This window comes from Daktulosphaira vitifoliae, unplaced genomic scaffold, assembly GCF_025091365.1.
Source record: "Daktulosphaira vitifoliae isolate Bord-2020 unplaced genomic scaffold, ASM2509136v1 Scaffold_2, whole genome shotgun sequence".
Taxonomy (NCBI): domain Eukaryota; kingdom Metazoa; phylum Arthropoda; class Insecta; order Hemiptera; family Phylloxeridae; genus Daktulosphaira; species Daktulosphaira vitifoliae.
Window position 1 is genome coordinate 13,243,711 of NW_026099573.1, and position 11,892 is coordinate 13,255,602.

Sequence of the window (11,892 nt, forward strand, 5' to 3'; positions counted from 1 at the left end):
ATCATATAATATACCTGTTGACCTGTTTTGAAGTGGAGTATTGTTCACTTGTGGACGTGGTTTCTATGCTCAAACTCTCACCTAAAGCCTTTTTAGAAAATAATAATTTTCTCCCTTTACTCCATTGAAAAAATACTACAAGGCGGATACCAGTGTTCCAGGGTATATCCATTGTTACGTTTTGTGTAAACAAGCTCATTGCAAAAATAACAAAATCAGCGGTTGGTCCATCGTTTTGTGGCGGCTACGTTAGTTGTTAATGTGGCAGATGTCCTCAAAGTATAAAAGACTCATAAAATATTGAATTATCATTATGTCCTGTATCTGCAGTATGTAGTACAGGTGAGAAAAATTTATTTAATTTTTACTGTTGACAAGAAACGTTTAGTGTGAACTGTAAAATCGAATAAAAGAATATTCTCTGCCATTATATTATATGACAATGTAATAGAATGAATTATTTTGTTGCAAGAAAAAAACGAATTTGTACTTTACAACATACTTTCAAATTGTATCCTTCATTTCTCTATTTAGATTTCTTGATTACTGAAAATATAGGAGGCAGTTTTCCATTTCAAATACGCGTTTAGTTGAGTTTTTTTTATCAAATTAGCACTCAAAGAATATGGAAGAGTCAGTAATCACATTATTTCCTGTTTAACAAAAGATGATATGGTATTTGAATTTTCATATGCAACAAAACTATCCAACAAAAAAAAAAAAACTGTTGATGACATATTTTTTTACAACATTTTCAGTGACTGGTGCTTATAGTTACTGATAAGTTTCATTATTTATGATGAAAATACTGACATTCCTAAATTAGTTTCAGTATAATAAAAGTTGATCACTTGTGGCAAATATTATTCTTAATATAGTTTTAATTTATAATAGTTTTAGTAATAACATTAATATCCTTCAATTATGTTTAAATATGTTATATATGTGATGTAATATAATTGGTATTTATTTAAAAGCATCTAAATGCGTTAGTATTTTTTTTTTCTGTTCAAACATTTTTTTAATACAATACAGTATATATTTTTAAGTATAGTTAATACAATTAAAAATTTAGGAATTTTAATATCATCAGATCTTTTAGTAGTCATATTAAAGTTTGTGAATGCTTGGGTTTACAAATAATACATTTACTTTAATGATCCCTATTGCTTCAAAGTTGCCTGAGTGATTTTGTTAGGTAAACTCTTAAATGTGGTACTTTATAATGGAATCTTAGAAAAATTAGTTTAATTGATAAAGTAGATAAATTAAAATGTAACATTTTATGGTTTTGTGCTTATAAAATAAAGGTCAATAATGATAAAGTTGACGGTATCGCAATTATTTTGGGTTATTTAGTCTAAAGACTAAATGGATAAGATATAACTTTTATTAATTAATTGCCAAGTGGTATTTAAAATTAGTATTTTAGATTTATGTAATCAGTGTTCCTGTATTGATTACTTAAATGTTTTATCATATGATAAATTTAATGTAGTTTAATAATTTTAAATTAATTTTTTTTGTTGACATTTTTGTTTGCATTTTATGGTTTTTAATATCAACTATTTTTGGATTGAAATTACTTTAATATCCTTTATTTAAATTACTTATATTATATGTTGTACTTTACCTACGTATGTTAAATAAATAAATAAGGCTAGTCAAATTTTACCCCGTTTAAACATTTGCTTTGATAAATTAACTTTTCTATATTTATAATAGCATCAATTGTTTATTTCAATAGTATATTTTTCGATACTTTTTTTAATATGTGTATGAAATTGATTACTGTGGAATTTTAGAACAAGTGATGTTTTAAACGTGAAAGACGTAATTTATTTTTAAATATACACCATTTTTAAGGTCATGGATGTATGAATGGTTGTATGGATAAATCATTTTTAAGAACTTGAACACTCTAATATATTACTGATTATGATTATTGAAATACTTAAAATTGTTTAAGACAGTGCATGATACTAACGAGGTCACGAGACCACTAGTTTTTGTTAAACACTTATAATATATAGAGGCGATTGAAAATTAATGTAATTAAATTTTTTTTAATTATTTCAAAGTTAGGTTTTACCAATACCTTATATGTTTTTTTTATATCCGCCCATGAAAATTCTTAGCTCTCACTAGACACACAATATATTTTCTTTTGGTACATACATAATGCTTTTTATGAAAATCCAATAAAAAAACTAAAGTATACGCACAAAAACATGTGTGTTCCAATTTAACTTTTGAAAATATTAATTTAAAGCTTTTGATGTGTACATAATATTTATAAAAAATATATCATTCTAATATGGAGAAATCGATTATCAAAATAAAAAATCGTAATTTTTATAATAATAAAATTAATTAAAATATATAATATAATAAAATGTATTAAATTTTTGAGTTATTTTACTTTAAAATACACTAGGTCATTAAAAAAATTATTGAATTTGGATGGAATCGCTTTTAATGATAGTGATGTTAATCATTATTAGATATCATCTATACATACTTATTAAAGTGAGATGGTCATAAAAAATTGTTCATATGATAATTTGTAATTTATTATTATTCAGTTATGTGTTGTGCTCTAACTGTTATAATATTAATGATAATATTGATGTTCTAACATGTGTTTATATTTCATTAGAAATGGTTCAATATCATCGCATTGTACTAAAAACTGAAGTGGAAGATGTGTAAATGGCGCGGAAAGGAAAACTCACCCTTACCGTTCTAATGGGGTTAATAATAAATATGAGGTTGTCTGAAGTGTGATATTATGTCACTCTATTATGTGCAATAACATAATTATGTTTGTGTCTTGTTAAATGTATATGTACCTTTAAGCGCGCGGGTAAACAAAATGTTTACAGACAGACGCAATAAATTTGCCGTTCGTTAACATTTATTATTAATGTGACCGGTAGTCGGTCAACCGTGCACGTCGTCGACGATAAATTTTCATTTGAATGCGCGTAAAAAGAGAACCCGCTTTTTTTAATTGCTGTGCCGATATAAAAACGCAATACACAGACAAAACAAATATTACAAAAAGTGGAAATAAACGCCGACTTCTTAACCAGGGTAGAAACGAAATATGTCTGGGGAAAATGCTGGGTAAAAAAGGAGTCGTTTTTCAAATTTCAAAAATAGTGTGAAATATTTTGCATTTTGATTTATTGTTCATTTTGGTGGCTTACTAATTATTATTTTTTAACAACAACTTGTAGTAAACGGTTTAAAGTTTGATTTAACAATTTAGCTGAGATGTCATCAAAAATACTGGTGTCCAATAATGTATAACTGAAGCGATTAAAATTATTATACAAAAGCTTCAATTTAAATGTATACATAAGCAGCAGTTAGACCTTAGATTTATTATTAACTCGGGTATTATTTAACCACATAGAACTTCTCTTGAGATTTATATTTCATTATTTTCAATTATTTTTTGTTAAGTCAATTATATAATTCAATTTAGTAAACTTAAATTTCATAAAACCGGTTTTTATTAAGTGTGAAAATAAAGTAGATACCGCAGAAAAAAGGCTTCTAAAAACTTCATAAAATTATTTATCTATTAAAAAAGTTTAATTAAAATGAATCCGCACAAAAAAAGTATTTTTTACGCCAATGCTTGTGGTATAAGCATAACTTTATTCTTACGTAATTATCTTTGCATTTTAGAAAATCCATCTTGCACGTTTTGTGCCAGTCATTAACATAAATCAACTGATGGTATTATGACTGCGAACACGAGAACTTCCTGCAAAAATGATATTTTTTAATGCTCGATTCTTTTACTAGATTGGGCTTTATGGTGTGTATACCTAATTGCTAAACGACACCTTGTTTGTATATTATAATATAGGTCTCATGTGTGTATTTGGGTTAGGATGTATTTTTAGGATCATCTAAGTTTCATTTTTCTGTTTGATATTGTCTGAGTTATATTATTAGTTTTAGTCGGGTAAATAAAAGGTTAATGAATGCATCCAAAGATGGTGGTAGACAATTTTTTATCGGATAATCGAAAATGACTATAATAAAACTTTATTGTGCAACTTGACTGTTCTTCACTCTTAACTTTAAATAATCATTTTTAAAATAGACTAATTTGTAATATTTTTATAGAAATACGATAATATTAATTTTATGAACAATTTAAACAAAGATCTAAAGACAGGAAGTAAAATTATTTCGGAAGTGTCAAGATCGTCTAGATAACACATTGTTAGTGTCTACCACATAATGCACAACGTGACAGGCTCTCTCGTTCTTTTTATTTTGAAATGTAACATTTGTTAAATAATCGAAACGTCCCTTTTAGTTGATACACGTAAATATCAATCATCATACGAATCTAAGAAATGCAAATCTTATTATTATTTTTTTACATAGCAAGAATATTTTATGATAATAATTATTGGTTTATTACATAATTTATTACTTTAACAGTATGAAGCAATACAATGCATTGAAGAAATTCGTTAGTAAAAAATTTCTTGTAAAAATAACATCGATGATTGACACAAAGAGATACAATTTAAAAGGTGTTTCTCTTATATTTTCAATCTATATTTCGGGTACTAAATTGGCACAAAAACGATGAAATGAATAAGAACTACTTAGACTCCATCACGTAAGACCGAGAGGAGGATTAAGACAGTCACCGAGTACCCAATGGGCCGTGTACATATACTACAAGGGAGGCAGTATGTTATCGGCCCAACGCAATCGACCAGCACAGGCGTTATCCATTGTGCAACACAACGCGAATTGTTACCATCGTTATAATGTGACCTATGCGTATGTGTCCTATCGATGCGGCCCCCCTCGCTCCCCTTTTTCTCGTCATTCGTATTTGCACGGTCGCCTTGTATAGATAATCCGCTTATAACCGTTTACAGTATTACATTATACTGGGCGTCGACGACATCAGGTCTCTGCATTCTCCGGGTTCCGCGGAAACGCACAATGAACATCAGTAGCAACTCTAACCCTCCCCCGAAAAACGCCCCTCGTCATGTCTCTTTTCTCGTACCGATTCTTTTCTACTACCTGTCGGATTTCACGCGCGTTTATCCCAACAATAATTCTCCCCCACTCGATGGTACAACGCATAATACTTTCAATAAGTTTTATTTGATGAACGTGGGATGATGCAAGGATTAAAAAAAAAAACAATATAAAGTCCTTCGTGGAACAAAACAAAATATCCCAAGTTGATCGTACTATTTTGTTCAGTCTTTTGTCCATTATCAAATGAATAAATGTGCGAAATCTCTCACTTATCTTAGATAACATTCATTCGTATTCTGATAACTTAATTGGAAAGTAATGCTAAAATGAGATGATTCCTCATGTGATATTTTCTTTGCAAATTCTTTGGTGATCACAAAAGAAAAAATAATAATAATAATAAAAATTAGACTGGGTAAAAATAAAGCTTCGGATGCATATTCTAATAAAAATTAAACATTATTTCTTGAGCAAATAAACAAAGGAGATTAATAGAAACATAAAAGTAAATATATATATGGTATTCAGCAAGTAAGGAAATGGGTTTCTATTGTTCTCATTGTATATTTCAAATGATCATAGGGAAGAAATACATGAATAATTAATAATTAATAACTTCCGTTGTAAAAGAAAACAGCTAATACCAGAAGAGAATTTAATAAATTTTACATGTTATAAATATAGGATAATTGGCTTAGCGGAAGCTAAAAAAATAAATGTCATAAGGAAAGAGTCTTGTATCTTCTTATTTCTTTGGAAATGTTTTCCAGTACATCTGCAAAATAAACAAAAATAGAGTCCGATTTCGCTATTTAAATTTTTTAGATGTTTTTCAGTCCGAAATATGTTTTGGATCATCTTCGCTATAAAGTACATTATAGTCGAGTTGGGTTATACTCGGGTGTAATTGATTATCGGTGCCATAGAACGGATAAACAGTATCGTTTAACTAAGTAAGAAAAAATGAGACACTAATTAAATAAGCAACTTAAAAAATGTGTGAAGACTGAATAAATCATAATAAACATGTCACGTGCACGCGTGAGGGTGGAACATTTTACGTTAATTTGATGAGCTATTATTTTTAAAATATAGTGTTGAAATATTTTTTCATATCAATTTAACAAATTCCTCTTATACGTAAAGTGTCTCATAATGTTCTGACAATTTGCCATAAGAAAAGTATGAGTATTTGTGGGACAATGTAATATATGTAATGTATATGTAATCGAGTTTTAGATTTCAAAACATTTATCTAGAATATATTATACCTGTCGTATCTCTTAGAAGACTGTCATCGTTATATTGATGTATTAGTTGTTTATTATGTACTTATTTTATAATCTTAATTTTTATTTTTCTCTGATTATCTTATGAATTAGGTTTTCATTTTTTTTTATGTTTCTCATTATAAGCATACAGCGATGTCATTTTAGATTTTACTAGAATAGATAAAAAATTTGACAGGTCCATAATTTTACAAAGTTGTTTGTTTCGCTCATTTCCCATCAATTCAAGTTTATTACACTTAATATAAAAGTTATCGTGACTTTTTCTTAAATCGTTTTGATGATAATAAATAACTAACTTTCAATAATTTTTTTTAGAAAGAAATAAAATCAAATATAAAATATTAGATGTCTGTTTCATCGAATAAAAATTTATTTTTACTGCGTATCTTAAAATTTGACTTTTAAAATTATTTTAAAACTATTTTAAAAATTGACTTTTAACAAGTAAAAGGCTTACTCAAAGTATGGACCGGGCAACAAGAATGCGAATTGATTAACCCTAGTTTTCATTAAAAAATAGACTGGGGTAAATGCTTAAGTTGCCACCCTCTAAAGGACGCCTCTGTATGTATATTCTATTTATGAAATTGTGTTTAACATCTTTTGTATAGAATTATAGTTTATCATTTTAGCTATATTGTTACAATGTTCCTAATTTACATATCCTTAGATGGGGCTACCCATCACCATAAGAATTCTTTTTTTTTTAGTCTGAATAAAATGTTCTCGCATGTCCACTCTCTTTAAAATTGTATCAAAACAATGTATTTGTAGTGTTTTTAAGAATAAAATAAAAGTTTGAATTAAAAATTTTTTTTTTTCTCTTCGACAACATTTTGTCCTGAAAATGTCGTCGTCATTACTTCAGAGTTAGGGGCAACAAGTCTGTTTTGAATAAACATTTTTTGTCTAATTTTTTAATTTTGTACTATTATTATATTCTACATAATTTTTAATATTTAAATAAATAATATATAGTGTATTTAGAGAGTTTTAACTCTCTCAGTTACAAAATTAACAGACCTCTAGAAAAAATAAGGTAGGTATCGTTGAATTTTTAAGAAATTATAATCGAAAATTTTATCTTTATAATGCCCGAGATCTAAACTAGATAATTCTTTTAACTCATTATGAAATTATTAAAAGCTATCGAAAATAAATCATGAGGATATCTTTTTTTGCTTGTTTATTTAAATTGTAAAGTATGCTAGTTTTACAGAACATGTAGTAATATTATTTTATATGCAATTATACTATGTCTCTCCAGTTGATTAACGATTGAATTTATAAAATATATACATATAATGTTAAAACTAAAGAAAAAAAATATCTAAACATCATGTTAAGTTAAAACAGAATTATAGTTAACACATAGGAGCATAATTTTTTTACTAAAAATTCGCACAATAATTAATTTATCTGTTATTTTGTTATGACAAAATAAATAAATCACACAAAAAAGCATTTGTCAATGATAATGACACTATGTGTTACCCGTTCGGAAATACTCGCGTTACCCGACACCTCGGAGGCAGCGAAGCTACATAGGAACTCCTTGTTAAGCGCCTGACGAGTGCAAGGTGGTCGGTATCTCTGGGGGGTTTTCCTCTGATTATTCTGCCGCTTCTTTGTAGTCACGGCAGTTGCAGGCAGACGTCGGTTGACGTATTATTTCGGCTACTACTCGTGCGATTACGAGATGAAAAAAAAACTATAAGGCAAAAAAGACAAGTTGACAAGTATTCCGTCATCGATTCAGACCGGTAGCCCATCTTTGGGCTCACTTCCAGACTCGTGTTTTTCACCTCTATACCGATACACGTGTATACATATATATATATATATTTATTATTTTTAATATTATATAAAAAAAATAATAGGAATGAAAAAATTATTTGTACTCATTTTAAGATTGTTAATTTATAAAAATAACTCTGAGAAACGTCATGCGTTTTTTAAAATTGAAAATACCAAAAGACTCGCTGAAAGATTCCCGTCGTGGTTAAAATATTCACAAGACAATAAAGGTCGTTAGATTTATTTATATTATCAAGCATGTTCAAACATCTTCAAGGTTCCGAACTGTCTTATTAGATAGTAATCAATAACGGTACTACTACACGTCAGTGTTCACGTATAAATACTTAGTAAATTACCTGCAATCTCTCTTAAAATTACAACATGATATGCTGATTGTCAGTACTTGACAGTTTTTTTTGGTGCACGCAGTGTAACAATAATATTATGATTGTAGTATTAGTATTCAGAGACGGGTCGAATCCAGTGTGGATATCATCTCCGTTATAATCTTATCGAAACTATGTAGAGCAAATACATTCGAATAGTATCATTTTTCTGTATTTAATGTTTTATTATTTGATATAATATTCGGATGGGTCTATCTGGTTAGTTTTAAAACCATTATTTACACGAGGGATAGAAATGTGTGAACTCATGATCATGTCTATCAGATTGCAAAACATTACAATCGTGTTGTGCTTTAATTCTAAGACATATTTTTTCGCCTTATTTCAGTATATTCAATTAAATTTAAATCGCCAGAATTATTTAAAATAAAAATATTTACATTTAAAACAAATTTTTTTGTCTGTTGATCGGTTCAATGACTTTTTTATATTTTATCTTAATACTTTCTTTTACTTGGTCTTTCATTCTTTTTGTACGTCAAGTTACCCATAAATTTGTGGCTTTTGGGCGAGTGTAAAATTGCAACTTTTGGAAAAATTAATTTGAAACTTACAGTTTACATTTAATCCCCCTTTTCACATAATAATATAATAATAAAAACAAAAAAAATAATATTTCATGTGAGTTTTAATTTAATTTTTCCAAAATTTACTATGTTACACTTATCCCCTTTTGCCTGATCACTACAACAGAAATACTATATACTGTACACGTAACTGTAACTGTAAGAACTGTAACTACAGACTTCAATTTTATTAGTAATTATTAGCGAATGTACAAAAGTAACCACGGCAAAACGAATACGAATAAAATAATAAAGCGTACCTGTAATCACATGAAACTAATAGTAATATTTTTTATTTTAAATTTTACTGTTTTATGTTTAGGTCAATATGAATGTTTATTTGGAACTGTTATCAAGATGTAGCAAGCATAGCATGGTTACTGCCGTAAGATATGCAAAAAAATTAGCAAGAAAATAATATGTTAGAGAAGGTACCGTGAGATAGTTTTTGCGTTAATAACATGGCATTTTTTTGCAATTCAAGCAAATTCCATAGCGTCGGAACTCTGGCTTATTACAACAACAATAGTCACTCTGTTTTAACAAAGCTAAATATATACATATAGATGAAAAAATAACGATTCATTATCTGTATTCCCGGGTTAAAGACACCTTGGCATTAGCCGTAGTAAGATTGTATTTTAATTTGCTACACAAAACGAACAGGTAAGTGTATCATCTCACGTGGTTCAAGACAGTTATCGAATTACAAACTATAACCTACACCACAATAGTGTCATTTAGGAAATACAAACATACTCTCATTTACGTTTCATGTATGCAGCGAAATCACTTGTTTGCTGTATGAATTAAACATCTATTTTGACTATAAGCGTTTTATTTTACCTTGTTATTGTAATCTTAAAGAACGATTGCCATTTCATTGAAAAATTGTTATGTAGCTGTACGATAAGTTATAGATAATGTTCGTATACATTAAGATTTTTAATTGAAAATTTCGTGTTAAAACGAGTTTGTTTGTAAACATAGTAATAGTATAATATAACAGCTAGTAAAACTGTATAATTAAAGTAATAGTTATTAAAAAAAGAAAAATTCTAAATAATTTTGTTTTGTATCAATGATTTAAAATTGATTTTATTTTTAAAATCATGTTTATGTAAAATTAAAAGTTTAGAGGTAAGCGTTAAGAGAATTTGGTATATTTCAATAAAATATGCTGAGGTTAGATTATCTTCGTGGGGTCCATGACACGATTCAAAGAAATTATATAATCTGACAACTAAAAGATGTGGAGGAGTTTAATAAATATGTTATATTCGTTGTTTTTTCATGTTAAACGAGTTGTTGGGGTGTGATTTTTATAAAATATGTTTTCATATATAATTTACAGCAACACATCTCTACGATGTCTTGTTTGAGATATTTTATAAATACACTAACATATCAATAATTTCTATAGTTTTTTCTATTGTAATTATAAATAATAATATATTATTTAAATATAAAAATATGATAAATTTGATAAATTTGATAAATTTGATCATCTTTATTCTAACAAGCTGTTCTTCCTCTAGAGATAATTTTCCGTATACTTATTGTAATAAAAAAATTTTTCTAACAATTATCTTACTGTTAAATATAAACATCAAAACTTAGTTTAAAAATTGTTATAATTTTAAAGTTTTAAGTACAATATATTGAAAATAATTATTGATATTTTTTATATGATTTATAATATTAGGTATTATTATTAATATGATAAAATGTGATAAGTTTTTATAAATATTCAGAATATGCCAACTGATATAATTAATAAATATTATTATAAAGTTTAAATAATTTGTTGTCCATACAACATTTATATTTTCTATCTCTCTCCTAGGGTCTTAGGGTAAATTCATATAGAAATCTTTACGTTCAAGTTTACAAAAATTCGCTAAATTTTAATTATAATAAAATAGTTTTAAAATGTATTATTGTTATTCTAAAATTATAATTTATGTATATTAATTAGAAGTAATAAATTACAATCGATAGTGTTTTCTCAAGTTTATCGGAAAGTAATATAATTTTAAAAATAACCTTGATCACTTAAAAAAAAATAATCCGTAAAAAAATTAATTAATTTAAAACATAACTATATGTACTATTAAGGTAAGTATAAAAATTTGAAATTTTAATTCTTATTCATACTTGTTTCTCTTTAAATAACTTGAAAATTAAAATTTAAAATTGTTTTGATTTTTTTTTAATAAAATATTAAAAAGCAAAATGTTTAAAAAAATTATATCATGGCTCTCTTTAAATTTAAAAATACTCGAAAGCAAACAATAAAAATTGAAAATGTAATACTGCTGTATCAAATAATTTGATCCAACAGTAATGTATTATTTGATAGAACACGTGATACCTTATCTAAAAAAATCTATACAAACTGCAATATTTTGCATGTAATGTTTTTCTTGTGTTGTCTTTTCGTGATCATTTTGAAAAGTACTTTTGACAAATCATTATGTTTTTTTGCATTTATATATTGCAAAATCAAAAATACTTTCGCTAACAACTTACAGAACTAATGATTTAAAAAAATTAGTAATATTTTAAAAATAAATCGTTTCTGATTTGTTCTATTATTAAGTATTACTTTCTGTTTCTACAAATGTTTATAAATGCGCGTATTTGTAAAAAGTTTCTAGTAAAAATAAAAACACTTTTATCATGTTTTCGAATAATAATTAAATTTCCTGATAATAAAACTATGATAGTAAACATCACTAATTTGTTCGCTAATTAAAAGTTATTTTTTTTAGCAATGTTTTGGTTTTATGA